The sequence below is a fragment of the Notechis scutatus genome, chromosome 1, assembly GCF_049901735.1.
Source record: "Notechis scutatus isolate UNSWTSFEM ecotype Mainland chromosome 1, rNotScu1.2, whole genome shotgun sequence".
In the NCBI taxonomy this organism is placed as follows: domain Eukaryota; kingdom Metazoa; phylum Chordata; class Lepidosauria; order Squamata; family Elapidae; genus Notechis; species Notechis scutatus.
In genome coordinates this window covers 199,265,572-199,292,527 of record NC_142009.1, presented here as the reverse complement: position 1 = coordinate 199,292,527, position 26,956 = coordinate 199,265,572, and the positions used below count along the sequence as shown (strand labels likewise).

The 26,956-nt window shown below is 39.2% G+C and overlaps 1 long non-coding RNA gene across 1 annotated transcript; it reads right to left on the bottom strand.

Moving 5' to 3' along the window:
- Window positions 1-12,811: 12,811 nt before the first annotated feature.
- Window positions 12,812-20,512, bottom strand: LOC148133160 (uncharacterized). Its single transcript, XR_015747150.1, has 3 exons — window positions 20,371-20,512; window positions 19,269-19,405; window positions 12,812-12,827 (listed from the first exon to the last, which is right to left on the bottom strand). It is a non-coding gene; the product is annotated as an uncharacterized LOC148133160 (long non-coding RNA).
- Window positions 20,513-26,956: the final 6,444 nt, after the last annotated feature.

Sequence of the window (26,956 nt, the reverse complement as noted above, 5' to 3'; positions counted from 1 at the left end):
AATTAATGTCTGCTAAACAGTGATCCTGTACAGAGGGGGTATTTAGCAGGTTCTGACTAGTTCTGGAGAACCAGTAGCGGAAATTTTGAGTAGTTCGGAGAATCAGCAAATACCACCTCTGACTGGAGATTTTACAGCATCCTTCCCCTGCCACGCCCACCAAGCCATGCCCACAGAACCGGTAGTAAAAAAAAAAATTGAATCCCTCCACTGCCATAGATGCAATTAAATGTACATTAGACTAGCTGTGATGGCAATCACTGTGAATTAAGGATATTTTTGTGATGCTATGAGTTAGGAAGCTAAGTGCCAGGTTTAAGTGCAATTTGATTTCTAGTCCACAGGCCAAAATTGCAGAGTTGTGATGTCAGAATTATATCTTATAAAAAGGCTCTGTGAGAAACACCCCATGCAGATTATGTTTATTTTGTCCCAGGAATTTGAAACATGACTTAATATCATAGCATGGAAGTTAGGAGACGTTATCTGTAACTCCTGCCTTTGCCTTCAACCAGCAACTTCAGTTTCCACCACCCCTTATAAAAAAATTGTGATTGCCATCTCAGGCAGTGCTTGCCTTAATCCAATATTTGTCTCATTCCTATCTCTTACATTCAATGTTTGCTTAATTCCCAAGGGTACTTTTCTTTTCTTTTTGGGGGTAATTGTTATATGCTTTGCCTTTCCCCAAAGGCTCATTGTATTTTGCTCTCTTTTCCTTTGCATCAGTAAATGAACGTGGACTGCATGCACGTCAAGGTAAGATGTTACCAAACTTTGTAATGACCACGGCAAAGCTGCAAGGGGATTCTGAATTACAACGGTGTTGACTTTTCTAGATTCATTCTGCAAATCGTTGCTTCAGTTTGGACTTCCATGGAGATTTGGGCTGCAATTCCTTTCCCACTTAAGGCGTTGGCAAACATTCCATTAATTTCAATTGATCAGGAATGAATTTTTAGCTGAGAAAGTTTTTCAGAGCACATGACTAAAATTATAAGTTCTTGAAGAGAACCTTCCCTGCCTGCAAATTTTTCCTCTTCTGTTTATTCATGATTGATTGGCTGCACAATCGTGTGTGTGTGTGTGTGTGTGTGTATGTGTGTATGTATGTATATATATATATATATATATATATATATATATATATATATATATATATATATATTCATTCATTCTTAAGTTTTCGCGGGTACTTACATGTATGGTATTCAGCTTTGTTCATGTATTTTCCCACGTCATTGTAGTTGTGCTTTTAAAGTTGTAGCAACGTTTTGGCAGAATCTCATCTGCCATCATCAGGCTTCTGTATTGTGTTCGTCTATATATATATATGCAGGTCTTGTTGTGTTTGGGTCTTTTCCTGTGTAAGATTGAGAGTATCTTGGCAACGTTTCGACAAGGTCCCACTCGCCATCTTCAGGCTGGTGCTTTTGGCTTCGTGCTTGTGCGAGCAAAGCGTGATCGGAGCTGCCGTCTCCCCATATATACTGGTGGGGAGGTTGGCTGTGTTGTCATTTCTTGATTGGTTGATGGAGTTGATGTTTGCAGATTGGCTGGCTTTTTCGTAGGACAAAACTCCACAGCAAACTCCACAGACTAGAGAAATACCAGAACGCACCCCCGCCACAACAATGCATGAAACAAACAGTACACAACATATCAGACAGAACCCTCACCAGAGCAGAAACCAATGTCCTTTCCAAGGGATTCAACTTTGCAGTCACACCCAAACGCATCCCCACCGAAAACATTATATGTGGAGTTGAAGCTAGCCTAAACAAAATTAACCCAGATGTAGCCAATAAAATCAGACTTGAAGTCACCAACATCCTCTGCTCCAGCAGTCCACCCAGAAGCAACTTACACAGAGAAGAACAAAAAGCACTCTCCAACTTGAAGAAAGACAACAACATAATCATTCTCCCAGCAGACAAAGGCAACACCACGGTCGTGATGAACATATCAGACTACCAATCCAAACTATCTAACCTACTCCAAGATCCCGCTTACAAACCTCTAAATACTGACCCCACCACCTACCTGGAAAAAAACCACCAAATACAAAATAAAAGCCTCCCCCATCAGTGAAGAGATCCAGCAAAGAATCATCCCCAGAGAAAAATCATCCAGATGCCCTAAACTCTATGGCCTCTCCAAGATACATAAAGAAGGAACACCACTCACACCCATAGTCAGCTCTATAGGCTCACCTCTACAGAATCTTGCCAAATTTCTCGCCAAACAACTCCAGCCCTGCACAGAATCCATCACCTCACACGTACAAAACTCTTTCCACTTCATAGAAACAATAAAGAAACAAAACCTACAACCCAGCGACCTACTCGTGAGCTTCAATGTCATATCCCTCTTCACCCAAGTACCTATTAAAGAAGCCTTGACAGCCATCCAAAAAAAATACAACCCCCCTAAGCACATTCTAGATCTGACCAACCACTGCCTAAGCAACACATACTTCATCCACAATGGACAAAGATACAAACAGATAGAAGGAGCACCTATGGGATCACCCCTCTCACCCATCATCGCTAACCTATACATGGAACACTTTGAAACCAATGCTCTAGAAAATCCAAACCCAAACCCAAACTCTGGCTTAGATATGTAGATGACACTTTTGTAATTTGGCCACACGGGAAAGAAAAACTGGACAACTTCCTCACACACATCAACAGCCTACCCCCCAAAATACAATTCACCATGGAAACAGAAGCCAACAACCAACTTCCCTTCCTGGATGTCCTAATTTACAAAAAACCCAATGGCTCCCTAAGACACACCATCCACCGGAAGAAAACACACACCAACTGCTACTTAAACGCACAATCCCCCCACCACCCTACCACCCTGCACAGATAAACTCCCTAGCCAAGACCCTCATCTCCAGAACCAAACACCTAGCTGATAAAGACCACCTGAGAACAGAATTACACACCCTCACTGATGTATTAATTTCCAACAGATTCCAAAGAAACACAATTACCAACCTAATCCTAAAGGAGACACACACACCCCAGAACCCGAGACACAGAACAGGACAATGGTATCACCCTCCTCCCCTACTTCAGAGGCACCACAGATAAAATCAGCAAAATTCTCCACAGGCAAAATATCAGGACAGCCTTTGGCACTGACCAAAAAATAGCCAACATCCTAAGAAACCCCAAAGACAAGATCCAGCTAGAAAACCAAGGAGTTTATGAAATACCATGCAACAATTGCCCAGCCACATATATTGGACAAACCAACAGGAGAATAAATGCACGCATCGCAGAACACAAGAATGCAGTCAGAAAAGAAGAAAATACTTCCTCCCTTTTCCAGCACCTTAAAGCCACAGGACATTAAATTAATTTATATGGCATTCAGCTTTGTTCGGGTATTTTCCCACGTCATTGTAGTGGTGCTTTTAAAGTTGTAGCAACGTTTCAGCAGAATCTCATCTGCCATCATCAGGCTTCTGTATAGTGTTCATCTGTGAGTCAGACTTTTACAGTGGTTTCAGATTTAAATTTGGGGCAGCCTATTGCTGTGCCAGAATGGTTTTTTTCTTCATCCTGATTGGTTGGGAGTCTTGGTCTGTGTTTATTGGTCTTGGAGTTTGCTGTGTTCTGCTTCTAATATCTTCTGTCTGTTTTTTTGGCTCTTTTTGTATCTTGATTGGCTGGCAACATTGTGTTACTTTATTGGAGGCCTTTAGTGCAGCTTGGCTCCGGGTAAATGGACGGCTATCATTAGTTAGGAAGCTAGGTTTCATCTGGGTGCCTGGTTGGGGTGTGTTTGAGCTGGAGGTATCAGGGGGGATCTGTTTGTGCCCAGGTGTTTGCCTGGCTTGTGGTGTGGAGATTTTTTTGTTTGTGAGTGCAGGCTTCCAAATGATTGACAGTCTGGTGGAATCATCTCTTCTATTCATGCTTTCTGGTATTTTTTCAATCTCTATGGCTTCTCTGATGATTCTGTGGCTGGGGTTTTCTATAGTGGCTAGGGTTTTGGTGCCATTGAAGTTGATGCTATGACCTGTGGCTTCCATGTGTTGGACTAGAACACCTGGAATTGAGCAGCAAAATCCACCCTCTACTTTGGGACAAGATAAAACAACTTACAACTTGGAGAGCTGAATCTGAAACCACTTACAAAAATGATAAACTCTTGAAAAAATTAAAGAAATTAGAACATGACAAGAAAACCCCCAACAACTCACAACAACACCTGAAACAATTAGTATACATTTCCAACAGAGAACTCACCAAAACAGAAACAGATGTCCTAACCAAAGGATTCAATTATGCTATAGCACCCAAAAAATCCCAACAGAATCCATCATATGTGCAGTAGAATCCAGCCTAACCAAATTAAATACAGATGAAGCTGATAGAATAAGACACCAAGTTACCAACATCCTATGCACAAGCAAACCACCCAAAAGCAACTTGCAGAAAGAAGAAATTAAAGCGCTACAAACCCTGAAAAGAGATAGCAGCATAATCATACTTCCAGCAGACAAAGGGAATGCCACAGTAGTAATGGACAGAAAAGACTATGAAACTAAATTGACAGACCTACTCCAAGACCCCACATACAAACCCATAAACACAGACCCAACCACATACCTGGAAAAATTAACCAAGAAGAAAATTATAACCAGCCACATGAGCAAAGAGATCCAACAGACGATCATCCCAAGAGAAAAATCTTCCAGATGCCCCAAACTATATGGCCTCCCAAAAATACACAAAGAAGGCATACCTCTCAGACCCATAGTCAGCTCCAGAGGAGCACCACTACAAAACCTAGCTAAACACTTAGCAAAACAGCTACAGCCCCATGCTGAAACAGCAGCTTCACATGTACAAAACTCATACCACTTCTTGGAAATGATCAAAGATCTACATGGGGAGCAAGAAGATCTGCTTGTAAGTTTTGATGTGGTTTCACTATTCACTCAAGTCCCGATAAAAGAGACCCTTGAAATCATCAAAAATAAATACCAACCAGCTAAACACCTCATGGAACTAACAGAACACTGCTTAACGAACACATATTTCATATACAAAGGACAAAGATACAAACAAATTGAAGGAGCCCCTATGGGATCACCATTGTCACCCGTCATTGCAAACCTGTTCATGGAAGAATTTGAATCCAGAGCCCTGGCCAATGCCATCCACAAACCCAAACTATGGTTAAGATACATCGATGACACATTTGTGATTTGGCCCCATGGAAAAGAGAACCTAAACAATTTCCTAACACACCTAAACAGGACACACCCCAAAATCAAGTTCACCATGGAAACGGAAACAAACAAACAACTACCATTCCTAGATGTACTAATCTACAAAAAAAAACAGATGGCACACTAAAACACACCGTATACCAGAAGAAAACACACACTAACCGCTACCTCAACGCCCAATCTCACCACCACCCAGCACAGATAAACTCCGTGGCTAAAACACTAATTACTAGAACCAAACGCCTGGCAGACAAGACACACATTAAGACTGAACTATGCACCCTGACTAAAGTACTGACAGCCAACGGCTTCCACAAAAGCAAAATCACCAGCTTGATACACAAAAACACACTGAGACATAATAGAGGCCCAGAAGATGAACAGACCTATGGAACAGCTGTCCTGCCCTACATAAGAGGTACTACAGACAAAATTAGTAAGATACTACACAGACATCACATCAAGACTGCCTTCAAAACAGACAGAAAAATAGCAGCCATCCTTAGAAACTCCAAAGATAAAATTGACCTGGAAAACCAAGGCATATACGAAGTCCCCTGTGCATCATGCCCGGCCACATACATTGGACAGACCAATAGAAGAATAAGTACCCGCCTGGATGAACACAAAAATGCAGTCAAAAAAGCTGGAACACACTTCCTCACTAGTCCAACACATGGAAGCCACAGGTCATAGCATCAACTTCAATGGCACCAAAACCCTAGCCACTATAGAAAACCCCAGCCACAGAATCATCAGAGAAGCCATAGAGATTGAAAAAGACCAGAAATCATGAATAGAAGAGATGATTCCACCAGACTGTCAATCATTTGGAAGCCTGCACTCACAAACAAAAAAATCTCCACACCACAAGCCAGGCAAACACCTGGGCACAAACAGATCCCCCCTGATACCTCCAGCTCAAACACACCCCAACCAGGCACCCAGATGAAACCTAGCTTCCTAACTAATGATAGCCGTCCATTTACCCGGAGCCAAGCTGCACTAAAGGCCTCCAATAAAGTAACACAATGCTGCCAGCCAATCAAGATACAAAAAGAGCCAAAAAACAGACAGAAGATATTAGAAACACCAATCAAGCAGAATACAGCAAACTCCAAGACCAATAAACACAGACTAAGACTCCCAACCAATCAGGATGAAGAAAAAACCATTCTGGCACAGCAATAGGCTGCCCCAAATTTAAATCTGAAACCACTGTAAAAGTCTGACTCACAGATGAACACTATACAGAAGTCTGATGATGGCAGATGAGATTCTGCCGAAACGTTGCTACAACTTTAAAAGCACAACTACAATGATGTGGGAAAATACCCGAACAAAGCTGAATACCATACCTACCTACCTACCTACCTACCTACCTACCTACATACATACATACATACATACATACATACATAATTCCCATTGAGGGCCATCAGTTTACTCATTGATAATATTAAGTTTGGATTGCATGACTTCTCTTACAATTATTATTTCCAGCATATATAGAAAAAAAATCTGCAATTGCACTGATTTCTATATTGAAAGCACTATACTGAACTAATTATTTGGGTTATATTCCTGAATTACATGTACAGCCATTTAGTGCAGGATGTTAGTTGTGTCTACTTTATTTAACCTCTTCAAAGATTGATCACCAGAACTTCTTCCTAATCGTCTAAATGGGCAACACTAACTGACTTTGAATGAACTTGAAAAACCTGGTTAGTAGCTGATGGGATATCAGGAAATCTCAGGATAATAGGTTAGTCCAAAGGCAAAGCACTCCCATATTTTTGTCCAAAAAATCTCCAAAACCACTACATGGATGTATGCCTATCTAATCATCAGAAGTCAAATTCAAGTCAGGGAACTTTTATCTTTAGAAATCATAAAAACTAATTCTGTTTCTGAAGCAGTGCAATTTTAATGTTATGTTTAAAAGTATTGGCTCAAAATTAAAACATGGTTGGTAGAAATAATAAGACAAAGAATTGAATTAAGATCTGAATTATTTTTATTAGGTATAATAAGATCAAAAGTTAGTAGGAACTTCCAATATCTTATACTCCATATAGTAACTGCTGCCAGAATCTCATTTGCACAAAATTGGAAACAGGACATTATCCCCTCTGAGACAGTCATAATAAAGAAGATCCTCGAATGCACTGAAATGGACAGGCTAACAATGATATTAAAAGAGAAAGAAGAGAAAGAGTACTATAAGATATGGAATGTTTGATATGAGTGATTAGAAAGAAGGCGCAAAGGCGGCAATCAACATCAAAAATGAGAAAGTATTAATTAATGATGTATATATGTACATATATGTATATAGATATTAGCTGATTTATAAGTTAGACCGAGAAATAAGAATATAAGTGAATAAGACTGGAGAAGTAATTGATATAATTTTAGACTTTATTAATTAGTGTTAACACCATTACGGAATCATTGTAAAAAGTGGAAATTGTCTTTTTTAAATGTTGAAATGTTGAATAAATAAATTTATTTTAAAAAAATATTTCTCAGTATATAAAAACATTACTCTAATGCTCAATAATGAATGATTAAAAAAATTGCCCATGGTGCTACAATGCTTTTGCAAGCAAGAAATAGCTAACATGCAAATACTGTATCCAACTCTGTTAAATTGTGGTTTCCAAAAGGAAAAGAGCAGATTTCCTCTGCTTCTTTTGAATTCATTAGGCAATGTGCTTTTTGTTTATTTTTTTCTCTTTTTCACTTTTGTAATTTCTACAAAGACGGGTGAGCTGTACATTCTTCAACCTGGAAACTCCCACAAAGCAGGAAATCAAACTGTCTCTTACTCTTGATAAAGGTAGAAGAGAGAAGTAGCATTGCCTAAAGATATCGTGAGGCACGTCATGAATTTGCATGCATAGGCATTCTGAAAATCCTTCTTGGACAAGGATTCTATTTAATTGGCTTTAAGAAGACACTCTTCTCCCACAGTGTCTTATGCAGAGCCATCTGTGCAGGGAATTAACAATCTGGAGGTTCAGCCCTGGAAGATTTATTGCTTCTCTAGGGCTGGACATTATATAACTGAGTTCCAGCGGTTACACTAACAAGAATGCCAAGTCCACGGAATCGGAAAAGAGAGGATGGAGGACTTTGTGACATTGACAGAGACCAAGTTCTACTAGCAACAAAACAAAACCAAGATCCAAATGCCCAAATCTCAGTGTGCATGGCAAGCCCTTCAGTACACAAGACATAAGCCAGGACAGTTGTGCCGTCTCTATTTAAACAGTTATTGTAAACAACTATAAATTTAGTTTTAAGGATGCCTGTGTGTATCAATGAAAGCATGCCGGCATTTTGAATACTTTCAGGAGAATGCCCAATGGTGGATAATAGTCAAATTTTAAAAATTAACAGCATTAGAACTCAATTATGAATAAAATCAGTAAATTCACAAGCCACAGTTGTTGGGACAGTTGTTGCAGTGGCCACAAGCCATTCATGAAGATCTAATGAAGCATATGGGACTTAGTGTGGTGTCTAAATGTCAATGTAATTAGGATCAAAAGCATTATTGGAAGAGGGCATACCACATTTTTATATAATTCCAAGAACCAAACCAAATGCAGGTTATTTCCTTCATCTTTTGGTCTTCTTTCCCTTTCTTTTCCCAATCCCAATTTCTCCTACAAATGCAGGCACGTGAGCAGAAATGTGCAATTCTACCTATGCACTTGCAACAATGGTTCACATTTTGTCTCAAATCATGTGGATACTCTCTCTGTGTATGCCAAATATGGACAACAATGCTCAATAACATGATATTAGCAGTGGTGGTGCAGTAGTTAGAATGCAGTATTGCAGGCAAACTCTGTCCACAGTATTGCAGGCAAACTCTGTCCACAGTCCTGACCAGCTCAAGGTTGACTCAGCCTTCCATCCTTCCGAGGTCAGTAAAATGTGGACTCAGATTGTTGGGGGCAATATGCTAACTCTGTAAACAGCTTAGCGAGATTTGTAAAAGCTCTAGAAGCGGTATATACGTCTAAGTGCCATTGCTATTGCTGTATACTTGCCATGTACAATCCCATGTACTATATGCGCACAACTTCATTTTCAGACTCTAGCCTTTGAAACAAAATAATAAAAAGAATTATTTTTTCTTTTACTCACCCTCTCAAAGATTGAAAGGGGTTCACTTTGAGGGAATATATTTGCACATTCCAATTGTTTATCATTTTGCTGTTTTTCTGTATTGCTCTAGAGTAGAGAAATTATCATATGGCTGCTGGTTCTCTACTGAATCTCCCCAGCAGACATCAAAAGGATAATAAAAAGATAATTTAGTAGCATTCATTCAGATAATCCATCTTGAATAGATTTTGAACTATCTGCATATGCCTAATTAAGATTCACTAGAGCATCTGTGGTAGATGTTACTGTATACTTCAGAGTGGAGTGCAAAGAGACAGAAAAGGGGAAACACTTTCTCACCTTGTTTCCAGGGTTTTCATCAAGAAACTTCAATAGTAGCAAAGTAATCTTCAAAAGCAAAAAAAACCACCCCCACATATGTTAAGTCATGAATAAAATAAGCGAGAATGATTATGAATGATTTGTAACACTGGTCAAAATGAACAGCTTCAAAGAATGGTGTCACCCAGGAAATACTTTTATAATAAAAATAATCCATTTTTTTAGGCATGGTCATTTGTTTTAAGCATACAAAATTCTCTGTCACTGCTTTCATCCCAATGGTTGAAAATATAGAATTGTTGTTTTTGGATCATAATCAGGGGTGCGATTCTACCGGTTCGCACCTATTCGCTAGAACCGGTTGTTAACATTCTAAGCAGTTTGGGGAACCGGTTGTTAGAAGAAATTACTGGCCTAATCCTGTAAGGAAAGCAGGAAGGAAACATTCTGGTGTTGCTTACAGAAACTGCCTCTCCGTTAACCCTTATTACGTTCTTGGCAGGACTAGACTTCCTGTCGCTAGAACTTCTCTGGAGTTTTTTTCCCCTCCTTTGCTGGTACTTTGCTTGTGTGGAGTGACCATTCAAAGTTACAATGGCACTGAAAAAAGTGACTTATGACCATTTTTTGCGTGCCTCGATGTGAGTGATATTGAGTTGGCCATGCCCAGCCAATAACATGTCCACCAAGCCACGTCCACCAGTCACATGACCACTAAGCCACGCCCACCAACTAAGCCATATCCACAGAACCGGTTGTTAAAAAATTTGAATCCTACCCCTGATCATCATACTTGTAGAGGAAGACAAAAGAGACTCTTCACTTGTATTTGTGTGTGAAAAAATATGCATATAGGTAGATAGACAGATTGACTGCCAACATAAATGGATTGCCAGAAACATGGCAGAGTACTTTTCATAGTTTTATTGTATAAGAGCCACTTTGGTATAAGAGTAAGGTGCTTATCTAGAAACCAGGAGACTGTGAGTTCTAACCTTAGGCAGGAAAGCTGCTTGGGTGACTTTGGGCCAGTCACTCTCTCTTAGCTCAACCCACCTCACAGGGTTGTTGTGGTGATAATAGGAGGGTTGAAAAATATATAGGTAAAGATAGCCAAACATGTAAATTTGTAAGTTTGTAAAATAAACGATTTTTTTTTCCCCTTAGGTCACTGTCTTTATATAATATCAAGACATGCCCCTTACACTTTCTTTACGGAACAATTATTTTATTAGTGTTTGTGTCATGTATCCAAGGATAAATATGGCTGAGAAAGGAAATGGATAAATGATTTTATTGTTGCTGTTGTTGTTGATGATGATGGTGATGTTGATATTTTTATACTCCATAGTCAAGATGGTTTATTATAAAGAAAGAAAAAAAATACAATAACAAATAATAAATAAATAATAATAAATAATAAAAATACAATATTTCAAAGTGATAAAAATCAATAAAACAGCATTGATTTTTTTTAAAAAAATTGATTAAATCAAAGTAATTCACTTGAAGCTGATTTTGACTTGCAATTTTATGTATGGGACAAAATTATGGACCTCCTCACATTATAAATCATACATTACGAATACTTAAAGAATTAATTAGGAGGGCTCACAGTGTATAATTCTATTAAGAGAGAAATCTCCCACCAATTCTTCTATTTATAATTTCAGAAATAAAGGATGATTCATAATCTTTGCCATATGTTTGTGTAATACCCTAAACTTTACTCCCTGCTTTATATGTTTGCTTTTATAAACCTTAACTTAAAAATTGGGCCAAAACTGTATTTTAAACTTCTGTTCCTGAAATATAGGATCATAAAACAATTCTTTTTCACATTATCTTTAGTAGAATTCCCACTAACCAAGCTGAGGAAGGACATATCGCCCACCATTAAAGACAGCATATCCTAAATAAAACTAAATATGCTGTAACATTATTTTAACCCCCCTTTCCAAAACTAATCAAAGTCCTACGAATGAGATGGAATTCTGACAGCTTTCTATATTGTTTTAATTAAGTAGCCTATAATTTAAACCAGTGAACCATAAGAACCTAATGCTTATCACTGAAGCCCTGGGAGAACTTTTGAAATATGCATATAATTCTGCCTGCAAGGTAATTGAGGGATATTTTGGGGATGGAGGGGATAATTAAAGGTTATGCTGGAGAGTAATAGGAATAGTCCTTGTGCATGGGGTAGTGTTAGCAACTGTGCAAAATCTCTCCAGGAAACTGATTCAGGTTCCACACACATGCCCTGCCTTCTGTTATGTTCAGAGGCCTGTCACGTCTACTCAGCAGAATTGTAAGAAAGACCTTTTCACAGCACAGTCTGCTACTTCAGGTCAAAACAATGCAACCCTGAAAGAATGGTACCAGAAATTCATGGATTTCTTTGCATCAAGTTACACCAAAAATATTTGTTTTAGGGATCTATGAAGGCAGTGGCTCTGCTATCCGATGCTGGCACTAGAGCCATGGTCTAAGTTTACTTGAATCCTCCAATTATAGAAAATAAAGGTTTGGGTGGAAGTCAAGCTTGATCTGTATAATACCATTAGGGTTAAATCCTCAGATTTCCAGCAATTAATTGGACTGAGTGCTCCAAAGTCCTGGATGCCTCAGTGTTTGGTCAGTCAGTTTTGTTTTTCAGTCCTTGATTTACAATCATTTGTTTGGTGACCATTCAAAATTACCACAGCACTTGAAAGAAGTGACTTATAACCAGTTTTCACACTTATGACCGTTGCAGCATCCCCATGGTCACATGATGAAAATGTGGTTGCTTGGCAACTGACTCATATTTATGACAGTTGCACTGTCCTGGGGCCCAGTGATCACCATAAACTTCCCAACCGGCTTCCAACCAGCAAAGACAAGGGAGGGAGGGGAAGCAGCCAGATTCACTTAATAACCACATGATTCACTTTAACAACTGCAGTGATTCGCTTAACAACAGCGGCAAAAAGATTGTAAAATGGGACGAAACTCACTTAAAAGAGCCTTCTTGGGCTCAAATGCGGCCATAAGTCGAGGGCCTATTTAGAATAGATACCCAGCATAGGATAAGTAAACATTTCAGTCGTTTATAGTGATTCTGAAAAGAGATGGGGGAAAAGAGAATCAGAAAAGTTGTCATGAAATTGCTATTAACTTCACTTCCTTAAATATAGCTGTCACTTTAGGGGCAATATTCGCTCTGTACCAAGAGAAAAAGGGGGGAAGGTGTGAAATCTTCTTAACAGTGATGTGGGGTGGGCCTGACTGTAACTGCCAAAGTGTGTGCAGAGAGATTCTGTGTGAAAAGTGGGAGATTATGTGCTCACACACTAATGGGCAGTGAACTAGACACAGGCTCATTTTTCACATCATGTCATCTCTAAGGTTTGAATAAAAAGTAATGGCCAAAAGGAGCCTGGATCTATCTCAGACATTATCAATTGCCTCCTCAGTTTTATTTGTGTTGACTTGTACAGTCTAAAAAGATGACAGTCTCTGGGCCTCTGGATCAGTCAGAGTGATAATACACAGCACATTACACTGTTGGTGACAGGGCCTGTTCTCCTGGCTGGCATATGAAAGGAACACATCTCCTTCCGTCATTTCAAATGCTATAAACTGACAGAATAAAGAACCTTGCAGTGGGGACATCACAAACCCTGTCTGTTATGATTTTATGAGATAAACTGCGGTTTCTAGGGTATCTTGTTCAGGAAATTAGTGTCATTCAAACTTTCGCGCAGAGATGAATGCGGGGGGTGGGAGGGGAGTGGTTTAAGAAGATAAATAGTAGAATTGTGCAATGTGGCTCTTGCCTGCTTCCTGCTGCCATGCAAGCAAGACTCTATTGAAGGCTGGGAATAGCGACTTAGGCACGATTGAATGCTGATATGAGTGACCATTGGTGAAGAAAATGCTCTTAGATAAATACTGGAGGCCAACGGAAGTGGATTGAGACTTCTTGTTTGTTTGTTTTTTAATGTGGAATTTTGGCAGCTTTACAAAAAAATACTCTTTTTCAGTCTGTTTGGGGAAGATGATATCACATGACCAATACACTCAATTATACTAACCCATGTCTATTCTGAAAACAGTGTTGTTTTGGAGAGTAGGATAGGTGCAGTGGTGGTATTCTACCGGTTCGGCCCAGTTCTGGCGAGCCGATAGCAGCGATGAGCTGTGGAGACCAAACCAGTTCTCTCTGTTGTTGCTCTGCTGTTGGGCCCACCTGCCCGCCTGGGCTCCCATACTCACCTTTATCCGCTGAATTTGAAGCGCAGATGCTTTGCGCGCCACAGAATAGTGCCGCATGGCAGCTGCTGAAGCAACCGGGATCATGCAGGCTTGCAGGAGGCAAGTGAGAACACCTCTGCACCTGCACAAAGTGTGCATTTGGTGCACATGCGCACGGAAAGTATGTGCACATGCGCAAAGTGCGCCCATCAAGCCATGCCCACAGAATCGGTGGCAAAAATAATTGAATCCCACCATTGGATGGGTGGCATACAAATTAAACAAAGAAACAAAAATTGAATCAATTATCAAAATCAATGGAGAAATTGCTTATGTTTGACTAGGACATTTTTCTAGCACATTACATTCACTTTCAGGTAAATGCAGTACTTGATGCTAATCTGAAAAGAGAAACAACATTTCTTTTTCTGAATACAAGTCTGGAAAGATCCAGGTTTTTTTTTCCGAGTAGTGATATGGCTGAAGAGGTCAGAAACATCCACATTGATGTACATAACTTGCATTATGACTGAACAGGGGAAAGTAGCTGTTGTTTATTTATTTATCAAATTTAAATGGCTGCCCATCTTACAGAAAGCAACTTTGGGTGGCATACAGCAATTCAATAAAAGAGTAGAAATATAAAACAGTCATTATCTAAAATCAATATGTACTAATGATTTTAAAAGCATTAAAAACAATAAAAACAGAAATAAAACAGATTGTTAATGGCATAATAGGACATGACATATTAATGACAGTGTACTGAAACCACCTAGAACCATGATGGCTAACCTTTTTGGCATCACGTGCCCAAAGCGCATGCGTGCACATTCCCAAAATGCAATACACACATGTCCCACACATGTGCGTGTGTGTCCCTGTGTATGTGCCCCACCCCTGTGCATACCTGCATGTCCCGAGTGCATGCACCCTGCCCCGTGCATGCCCATGCATCCCCACACATGCGCCCGGCCCCCCCACATATGTTCTTCCCCCTGAGTATGCACAGCAGAGACCCAAAAACCAGCTAGGCAGTAGGAGGCACTCACATGCATGCGTGGCAGAGAGGGCTCTGCGTGCCATTGATTTGCCATCAAGGACCTAGAATAATTAATCTGTGTCTATAGTTGGTTTCTTTCTCTAAACAGCATCTCCTGTTTGGTGGCCATCTAGCTTGGGATTCCCAGTTCCTAAGACCATTTAAGTGATGGCAAACTTCACTTTACAATCCCCCTTTTTAAAGGATGTTTAGGATGTTGATTATAGGGAGTATTATTTTCCTTATTTTAGGGAGATTTGAAAAATGTTTTAGGGGTGTTTTAGGGACCAAAATGCCAAAAGACCCAGCTACTATGGCAGTGTCAAGTTGTCACGGTCCCTGTCAACCTCAGACCGACCATAAAAACAAAGGTATACATCTTTGCAAATAAGCCTCATTATCCTCTAATTTTGTTTGTCTGGCTTCACCCCATAGCAAACCGTAAAAAGTGGGGGGGGAAATTTCCAATGTCCTATATGAACTGAAGGGGAGAAGTCATGCTATGGAATGGATCACCCAAGGCTCATGGACATAATATTACAGCAAGATACACAGTTTGAATGAAACTAACCTATAACACAGCTAAACTTTCACTAATCTAGGGAAACATGTGATCAATAGCATGTTCTCTTCATCTTCTTTTAATACTGCCTTTATACTGGGTCCAGAATGATTATGGGAAGGAGATCTCCATCAAGTGGATAAATGTTATTATTTTCTAAACTATGTTTATACAAATCAATAAGTAGCTCACATTAAAGAAATTTAGGGTGACTTTGAATTCTTGCTTAGAAGCATCTCGTGCATATACACAGGATGCTGGATCAGTCCCCAGAACCTTTGGCTTTGAGTGAACTTAATATATTTTCTCATTCAATTACATCTGTAGAGGTTACCCCTTTTAGCTCATTGCTTGCTTGGTTTACAGGTTGGCTGTGCAAATAAAATGTACGAGGTTCTTCATATGGCTCAGATCTTTTGTTGGATAAACAGCTTCTAAAAAACATGTGAACACTGATAAGCCATTTCTGCTGATGTCAAAATGAATACCTGCAAAGTAACAACAGAAAAGGTAGGCCAAATGTTTCACCATTGTATAAGTGGTAGTGAATTTTACGGTTCTGTTAGAGAAGAAGACTCTGATATGAAAAATCCAAGTAAATTTCTGCCGTGTATTATGAACTGGTCATTTGTCAACTATAAAACAATTGAGGAAAAAAAAATAGGCAAAATAATATATTTAGGAGAGAAGGAGAAAGAGATGATCAAACTCTAAATGCCAAAACAATGCCATACTATCCTTTCCATATGAAAGTGGTTAGAATACACTACAGCAGTGGTGGCTAATCTTTTTGGTCTCCTGTGCCAAAAATTGCACCCGCGCTTGCACTTGCATGCCAGCACCCAGAAGGCAATGCGTGCAGCTCCCCCAAGCCCCCTGCACATGCGCACGTGATCCCCCGCCACCCCCTTACCTGCACTGCGCGTGCGTGCATCGCCCGGCTGATTTTTTTTGGCCCGTTTGAGGCCTTTTTCAGCCTCCCAGAGGCTCGAGGGAAGCCTATGTAGCCTTTGGAGGCTGAAATATGGGCCCGTTTTGTCACTTCCAGTATTTCCGGAAATACAGGAAGTGATAAACGGGCCCATTTTTTGGCCTCTAAAGACTGCAGAGGCTTCCTTCGAGCCTCTAGGAAGTCAAAAAAGGCTTCAAATGGACCAAAAATCAGCTGGGAGGTGCACACATGTGCAGTGAGCTAAGTTTGTCTGGGGCTAGCATGCCCACACAAATGGCCACAGGTTCGTCATCATGCCCACACACGTGCCACAGGTTCACCATCACAGCACTACAGTATTCTTTTCTAGGACACAATACAGGCAACTTACAACAGTTCATTTATTGACCATTCAAAGTTACAATGGCACTAAAAAAAGTGAGTTATGTACGTTTTACATACTTACAACCCTTGCAGCATCCCCATGATCACATGATCAAAATTCAGACACTTGGCAACTGACTCATAGTTATGACGGTTGCAGTGCTATGAGGTTATGCGATCAGCTTCTGCCTCTGCAACCTTCTGACAAGCAAAATCAGTGGAGAAACCAGATTCAGATTCACAACCGTGTTACTAACTTAACAACTGCAATGATTCACTTAACAACTGGGGCAAGAAATGTTGTAAAATGGGGCAAAATTCACTTTAATAAGTTTTACTTAGCAACAGAAATTTGGGGCTCAATTGTGGTCATAAGTCAAGGATTACCTGTACCTAGGTTTCATCTGGATCAACTATTGGTTTGTATATGTGGGGTTTTTTTTTGTAGTACTCCTTTAGTTTAATGGATGAATAGAATGTTTGCTTGAAGAACCAGCCCTGAAGACTAGGATATAAATAATCCTGAGTTCACAGCCTGACTGGTGCCACATTTGAATGTTTTCAATAAGGTTATGAAGGTATGTAAGCAACAGACTAGAACAGGGGTGTCAAACTCAATTTCATTGAGGGCCGCATCACAGTTGTGTTTGACCTCAGGGAGCCATGGTGGGCATGGCCATCTCCATGTCACTTGTGTTGAGGGCACCTGTGGTGGCCCAAGCACTTGGCCAGCGAAAATGGGCTCCATTTTTGGCTGCAACGGCCTCCTGCAACCCTCTACCAGCAAAAACGGAGCTTGGTGAGAGCCACGTGCGGCCCTCCTGAGCCTCATTTTCGCTGGCAGAGGCACCGCGGGCCAGTCTGTTTTCAGGGCAACCCCATGAGCCAGATCTAAGCATCCCATGGGCCAGATCCTGTCCCCAGGCCTTGAGTTTGATATCACTGGACTAAAGCAACTTGGCTGTTCACTGTCTATAGCCACAGCCTCTGCAAGGTTATCCTCAGAATAAATGCCCCTTCAAAAGGTTTACTTTAACATCCCTGTCCCCCTGCCTTATACACTAGATATGTTGTATATAAATATACAGCAGTAATAATGTAAAAACTATTTATCACTCTTCCACGAAATTTCCATCAGCCATAAAGGTAGAGGTAATCATCAGGATATAAATGACATCTGTCATGCACTGCAATATGTTATGCGTAATACAAACTGCCCTTCCAATTTGTTTGGTCTTGGTGAAGCTATAATGTTATACGGAGTTAAGATCTTTGCTATTGTTACCACCACTTTTTTGTCCTTTTTAAAACACATGAGTTTTTAATCCCTCTGTTTACTGAGTTCATCAAAAAGGACTGTATGTATATCAAACAGAGGTAGCTGCAAAGGTTATGTTTTTTTATCATTTTAATAATACAAAAGTTAATTCAGACTTCTATATTAGCAAACTTAGTTGAGGGATATTCCATTAGCGGGAAGAAGACATTTTGCATCCCAACTTCCATTAGTTGGCAGGCAGGGAGGAAAGCAACTGACTGACTAATCAAACATTACAAAACACCGATGCTACATATCTGGACATTGATAAGGCCATTTCTGTTTTGGGGAAGACGAATTATTCCTCAGTAGCAAAAATGGTGTTTAATTTCTATTGGTTGCATGAACAACTGTCTCTATTACTTTCAACTAACCCATCATGAAAGTATCTTTGTGCTGCAGAAGCTCATAAAACTTATACATAAGTTTGATGGAACTCTGTAGAAGTTGATTTTGCAATTGCCAAGAAACTCCAGCATTAATTGATGAAAAGTACTGCTATGTCACCAGATTCTAAGAAACTTTCAATGGGCACAGTGTTGACAGTAGCATGTATTTTGACAATATAACAAAGGATGGGTGGTTTTTATTTTTATTTTTTATTTTTTTGCATTATTGAAAATGTATCAATTCTTTCCTTTCCTGTGTTTTTGTTGCCACAACCACACGAAGCTACCAAACTCTGCCAAACAATGAGACAGTAACAGCATATTTCCTTATTTACTTTCTTATTAGCAGATTTTCAACTGAACAGATAACTAAACAACTCAAAGAAGACAGTACAAGACGGCATACACTTCCCAATAAGATGGCTGTTTACACATAAAAGAGATGTACATCTTCTTAAAAATCAATTGGAAAACAGATTGGCATAAAATGCTATTTTATATGCAGAGATGCAAATGTAGAAATAACTGCTACAATTTAATTTGAAATACACTACAATTGAAAAAAAAATAAGGTTCCTTTTCAGTTTTGCAGTCCAGGATTAACTGGGAATAAATGGATTCAAGGCTTCTGCTATTCTCCCTTAATTTCAAATAAAGAAATTTATTTACATGCACGTACCTGGGTTTCTCTTTTCCTGTCAGAGGAGTATATAAGCCGTTATGTTGCATAAGCGATAAACATGCTTCTTTTTCACAGTTGCAAAACTTATAGTAGGGTGCACTTGATATGGTCATAACATGCTGAGACAATTGATTCTGAAATGTAAAAGAAAGATATCTCTCTTGTTGCTAAACTATAGTTGCAGACTTTTTTTTAAAAAAAATACAAATTTCAACAAAAATATCAACAGGACATAAAAAAATGCAATACACTGTTACTAAGTTATTTATATCTATGACATGCCAGTGTGTTAGGCACAACTCTGCAACTTTAGAACAGCCTTCAAACTTTTCTCCTGCTCCTGCTGTTTTACGGAGGTAAGCAGTATCATAAAAAGTAAAATGTTAATTATTTCCTTCAGCATAAGCAGAAAGACAAATAAAAGTAGTTCTCTTGGAGACACGTAAGCTATTTTTCTCCCTTTCTCCCGCTCCTAGTGCTAAAACATGATTGTGTTAGGCACTTTTTCTAGTTGAACAGCACCAGATGACCACAATGTCCATTCCAGGATGCGCTGACCCATAGAATCCAGATGTCAGATCCACTGGGGTGTGTCTCACAGCACACTCAGCAACAGAAAAATATGGAAATTGCAATGCTAACAAGTCAGCTAGGCTTGGTGCCTTCTCTTTACACCTGCATTTTCCCCCAAAAGGCCTTGTGTTACACATAAGCTACAATATTTTCAAACCAAGAGACAGGATTCCGATAAAGAAGAATATTTGTAGCTCAAGGTTGAAACGAGGGGCCTTTGGTGCTCTCTGAGCTTGGTTGTTTTCTTGCAGATGTTGCATTAGCCAAAGGAAGCTGTGAGAAAGGAAACTGGTACAAGGATCAAGTTCAAGAAAACCATTCTGATTAAATAATAATAATGAATATATACTTGGATGAAGGGAGAGAAGGAACATATTCCATATTGGTAAACAAAGATTTTGAATTCAGTTCAGGCTCATTTGGTGGATGGGAAAAAATAACCATTCTCTGGAGTGAATACCATTTTCAAAATACATAATAGCTATTTAGTTGTTAGACAGAAGCTAAGCAGGCTACTAATACTCACAAAGTCAGTAGAAAATGGGGTGCAGAGACCTCGGGACCTAGAACATTCCTGCTGTTGGACTGGCCATTGCTCTGTTGCTCTTTCTCTTTCCTGGTCCATTCCTCAGGGAGCCACATTGCAATTGGCAACATGGCCCCACAGCTGTTGTGTATTTGTCACAGAGGGTACAGGCTGAGAGTGAAAGCTGTTGTGTTTCTCAGAGTCCTCTGTGTTTCTAATTAACTGGCCCAAAAGGAGCAATCTTAGTCCAAGAGAACAGCAAACTAAGATTTCTCGGGGAAGGGAGGGGTGCTCGGCTCTTTGCAATTCACCAACTATTTCCCCATAATATTCAGCAAAGATGATGAACCATCTGAAAGAGAACAAAGAAGCAGAGGCTGCCACTGAAATTATATTGTGCTCCTCTCACAGGAGATTTCCTTCAGAAGAATTGGAATGTGGTCGTCCCTGCAATCCTGTTTTCTTAGTAAAGCAGGGAACTCTTTTGCCTCCATCTTTGCCTTTAACAGATTCTTTATTTTAAACACTTAATGTGAGTTGCTGGTAGTGCTGGTGTTCAAGACAGCATCATACATTTGTATCATATAGTGGGAATCAGATGCATTGTCTTTAGTAATAGTGTAGGTGAATAAACACTGGGAACCATGGTTTGTTATCACCTGTACCAGTGGTGGGATTCACATTTTTTTACTACCGGTTCTGTGGGCGTGGCTTGGTGGGCGTGGCAGGGGAAGGTTACTGCAAAATCCCATTCCCTCCCAACCCCACTAACCTGCTTTCCAGCTCCGTTCTCCTGTGCAGGGTAACAAAAGAAGACCCAGCCAATCAGCTGGGACTTGGGAGGCAGAGAATAGATGGGGGCGGGGCCAGTCAGAGGTGGTATTTGCCAGTTCTCTGAACTACTCAAAATTTCTGCCACCGGTTCTCCAGAACTGGTCAGAACCTGTTGAATACCACCTGTGACCTGTACCGAATTTACTGAAGTGACCGAAGCATGTTTTGAATAGTTGATCACCAACTGGTGGACAGCTATGATTTTTCCAAGATAATTTTGTTTAAAACAACAACAGAATCACTATTGTGAGCCTGGCTTTAACATAAGTAGGTACAAATAATTGCATCAGGATTTATTATTAGAACTGCTAGACGGGCAGGAGCAAGGCAAGTAACAGGAGCTCACTCCATCGTACGGGACACAGGACTTAAACCCATTGTCAGTTTCCAGCTGACAAGCTCAGCAATCACCTAGCAGTTCGAAAGCATGCAAACGTGAGTAGTAAATCGGTATCATTTGATGGGAAGATAACAGCATTTTTCCATGCACCTCAGTGTATAGTCAGGATGGCCACATGATTACAGAAGCGTCTTTCAACAATGCTGGTAACCTTGGCTACGAAATGGAGATGAGCACTTCCCCTCTTGCTTTTTTCAAGAGGCCACTGGACTTTCTTGTTTTTGTTTTTGTTTTAGAAGACATTTCGCTTCTCATCCAAGAAGCTTCTTCAGCTCTGATTCGATGGTGGGGACTGGAAGGATTTATATTCCTTGTTGACAGCCGGTCATTTGCATTCTTTTAGAGAGTTGTTGAGGCCACTTGGAGGTTTGTCTGTGTCCTCCGGATCACCTGAGTAGTGCTTTTTGTTGTTAGATGCTCGCTTAGATGGTAAGTGTTCATGTTATTACTTTGCTGTCCTCATATGCAATGGAGAAGCTGTCTCATCGGAACTGGCATACAGGTCAGCTGTTGGTCTTTATACCCCAGGCTTTCCCAATCTGGCTGATAATAATTTGTATACTTCCTGCATAATAATAGTTACTTTTAGAGATGACCATACAGGTGGTCCTCGACTTATGACCACAATGGACCCAAAAATTTCTGTTGCTAAGTAATACATTTTTTTAAAATAAACTTTATTAGACTTCTGTATATTTTAAAAATAAAACAAAAAATAAATATCATGATGTTAACCATTTTGTGACATCCATCTCATCCATTTCTATCTTTTGTACATATTTACAAATATATACAATTTTGTGCGAATATATACATTTAATCTATAAGTTGCTTATCTTTAATTCCTTCATTTTCTATCTGTCTTAATTTGATCCAATTATACCATTTCCCCCAAATTCTATAGTATTTGGACTCCTCTTGCTCTTGTACCATTAAAGTCAATTTGTCCATTTCAGCACATGACATTATTTTTTGAATAATCATTTCATCTGATGGTATACAGTTTTGCTTCCAGCATTGAGCATAAGCTATTCTAGCAGCTGTTAAGATGTGTAACACAATATATTTTATATTTTTTCCACATTTCTTTTTGAATATCCCTAACAGAAATAGTTCTGGTTCCAATTCTACTTGTTCCTGAAGAATTTCTTGCAGCCATTGTTTAATTTTAAGCCAATATTTCTGAGCTTCTGAACAGGACCACCATATGTGGTAGAAGGTACCCTCTTTCTTTCTTTCCTATTTGACAACCTTTCGTGCCACAGTTGTTAAGTGAGTCACCTCAGTTGTTAAGTTAGTAACACAATTATTAAGTGAATCTGGCTTCCCCATTGACTTTTTTTGTCAGAAGGTCACAAAAGGTGACCACATGACTCTGGGACACTGCAGCCATCATAAATATGAGTCACTTGCCAGGCATCTCAATTTGGATGACATGATAATGGGGATGTGGCAATGATGGTAAGTGTGAAAAACGGTCATAAATAGCTTTTTTTCAGTGCTGTTGCAACTTTGAACAGTCACTAAGCAAACTGTTATAAATTAAGGACTCCTTGTATTTTCTATCACCGAATACACCACCAAACAGGTAAACTTATGATAGCAATCAAATGCTGATATTCAATTCCATGTTGGTAAAGCTCCATGTTGGCTTGGCCCCTGTGTGACATATTCTATGTATAGATTTTGCTAACCTGAGATGGAACAAGACATTTAACTGCTGAATATCACGGACAAGATAGCTCCTGCCATACAATTGCAGAACATAAATAAATATATCCTTGGTTGCTTGTGGAGTAAAAAGCAAATTCACATCCATAATTAAGTTCCTGAAAAGCACAAGGCATATTGTGTACTGCCTTAAAATGTTGAGTGTTCTTCAGCAAGAAGAAGAGGAAGTTAGTAATAGAGAGAGAGAGATGGAGAGGGTACTTAGAGAGAAAGAGGCACATTTAAAGTAAAAGAGGAAGTGGAGGTTGCAGAGGTGAATGGATTTCTTATGCTAAATTTCATTGTAGTAGGCATAAACTAAAAATGTCAACATTTTACAACAGAGATAACCGACAAATCCCCAAAAAATGAATATAGAAAATATGCCTTCAAAAGTGCTTTAAAATGTAAATATGAACTGTTTGATCTAATAAAAAATAACATGTTAATATCAGATTCTGGAACAAAAAATATGAAATAGAATGAGATTGGGAGAAGTGAAGATCCAGGAAAGTGCAGGCTATGTAGTTTAGCATCTATCTGGAATTAATTAGTTATAAAACATCATTAAAATTGTCCAATGCATTATGGAACAATTGGCCTTGTTGAAGAAAGATCAACATTGCTTACTTATTTGTTCATTTCTCTATTCATTTATTAAATTGATTTATAAAGCCATCTATTTCAGTACAAATATCTTAGCTTGACCACACACATTGACCACATTGAACTTAAACTGGTAGTAAGTAACCAAGAAAAGAATTTGGAATGCTGATATTTGCACTGATTAGCACTTGAATAGTGCAAATGGGTGTGGAACCTTCTTGGAACTGCTGAAAGGACTGTATTGTAAACAGGAGAACTGTTTACAATACAGCTTACAGTTAACAATACAGCCCTTTCAGTAGTTCCAAGAAGGTTTCAAACCCATTTGCACTATTCATATAGTGTGTATTCACAGATAAATCTGTGGCCTCAACAACTCTCAGAGAGTACTAACAACCAGATGACTGAAAGGAATATAAATCCTTCCATCCTCCACCATTCACTTAGAACTGAAGAAGCTTCTTGGAGGAGAAGTGAAACGTCTTTGAGGGAAAAATGAAATCTACTTGACTTTTGGCGGAAGAAAAAAACACCTTTGGGATCCTCACAGCTTTGTTAATACAAGTCCTAGTAACGGTAACCAACTTATATGGTTTTAGAAAGGAATGAAGACAATCAATAAAGCCAATATCATTTATAGTAGAAAGGTGGTGACTGTGTACTGCTTCCACTATAGAAAGCAGTATGCCTCTGTCTGAACAATAGTTACTAGAGGGACTCAAATACAAAAGTTATTCTTGAAGGTTTCTAGGGTGTCTACTCTCTGATCCGAAATCTTTCTACATTACATTGAGGTAAACATGTTTCCTCTCCCGTGTAAAAATCCACTCCAAAGAATTAAGGCACACTAATTTGGCTACCAGAGGATGGAAGAAGTAGAAAAAAAATTGCTCCCTACTTATCATGACTCCAGAAACTTCTATTGCATTAAACTCAGCTCGAAAGGAATTGTCCCTGAAGAAGGATGGCAAGCCTCACTTGAAAATGCATTCAGCCAGTAAATTCCTCTAGGTTGCACTTTTAGCCACAGATCAGAAATAATAGATTCCTCAAATGAAATAATAAACTTTGCAAACCTCCAAACAGGAAAGTGTAAGTATCAAACCAGTTGTTCCTATGTCCATAGCCAAAACCAAGGCTTTGCATATTTTGTTTGTCATAGATATGAAAGAGTATGGAGGGGGGAAGGAGGGAGGAGGGAGGGGAGGGAGGGAGGAGAGAGAGAGAGAGAGGGAGAGAGAGAGAGAGAGAGAGAGAGAGAGAGAGAGAGAGAGAGAGAGAGAGAGAATGAATTGCTCTACTAGATCAGATCAAAAATCCATTGAACCCAGCCATCTGTTCTCCATGCTGGGCAATGAGATCCCTCTGGGAAGTGCCTAAATAGGGCAGGAAATCAATACAGCTTCAAAGGGCTGAATTGTGCCTTGGTAAATACTAGTTACTCAACTGATTGCAGAATTTTAAAAAAAATTACTAAATAAAAAGCAAATAAAAACCCATCAAATAATAAAAATCAAGCAAATAAAAATTAAGCAAATACATGCTCATTGATATCTCAGGTCACATAAATACCATCAAATTTTCTTTATTTAAAAATGATTTTTTTTTCTCAAGATGAGAATAAAAACAGTAGAAATACTGATATCCCACATTGCTATTTGTACTATGACAATGAGACTACTTTCTAGCAAACAGTAGTTTAGGAAGAATAAAAGCTTTTGCCCAAACATCAATCGGCTGTTAAAATAAAACCCAAAATACCTCATTAAATTGAAGAATTGCCTAACCATACCAGCCTGATTGCCCACAGAAATGATTATATATATATATAATCATTACAGAATTGGAGCCTGTGGTATTTATAATTTACCAATAATATAGAACCTATTGAATACTCTCTTTCATCGCCACAGTGACAAAGCTGTCAATATCCTGCTGCGAAAAATATTCAGGTTAAATGAAACTGGTCCCAAATGGAGTGTACTATTATCTGTTTCATCTTCTTATCAGCTTGGCTTGTATGCTTCCAAGGTAAACATGAGACCGAACAGTTGGTAAATTTGGATTCTGAATCCTGTCAGTGTTATTTCCAGAGTATAACATCTTAATCAAATTTTAAAATAAAATACCCCGGCCCTGAGCTCCTTTGTGAACCCCAAAATTATATAACACACATGTTTTTATGCTTTGTCAATTACATTTGAAATAGGGACTGTTTGTTTCAGCCCTTCTAAAAATGAGACTAGGATGAGAAAACAACCTATTTCCTTATTAGGTTCAGGAGTCAAAGGACTCAGCCAGGTGCCGCAGGCTTCAAGAGCATAGAAGATTAAGACATATATTGGATTCATGATGGAGGGCACAAAGTTCATTTTCAAAATAAAACAGAATTTTATTCATATTCCTTTTAAAATTCAGATTGCCATTTGCCAGCTGACCTGTGACATGGCAGCAGTGTATTACATTTTCAATGAGCAGCCTGTCTGGAGTGAGGGGGAAAAAAGAGGGAGCTGCTTCCTGTGTTTCCCCTCCCCTTCCAGCCAGATATTGTTCTCAGAATTTCAGATGGAGCAAACAGGCTCCATCTAAATGTATTTATTTTTAATAAGAGGAGATGTAGAATAGCATAGTCCGTGGTTTTATGCAAAGGGAAGAGTCCCCTTTCCCTTTATTTTTTTATTTTTTTGCTTAACAAAACACCAGGGACCAACATATATTGAGCCGAAAAATAAAACAAGAATGTAACCCTCTCCCTCTACAAAAGCAGCCTTCCAAAAAAGAGAGAGGGAGAGGGAGGGAGGGGGAGAGAGAAAAGACCCTTTTAAACAAGTTTTGGTAAAGTGTGAGCCAAGCCAAGATTTTATATAGTGACGAGCTAGATTTATCCAGCTTGCCATCTGTCAAAATTATATTACAAAAGGCACATATGCACAGATACAAGACTACTGATTTTCATATATATTAAAATCGGCAACTACTGCAGGATATGAAAGCTGGCAAACTGTTAAGCCAAAAGGCTTATATTTCAAACTTTGG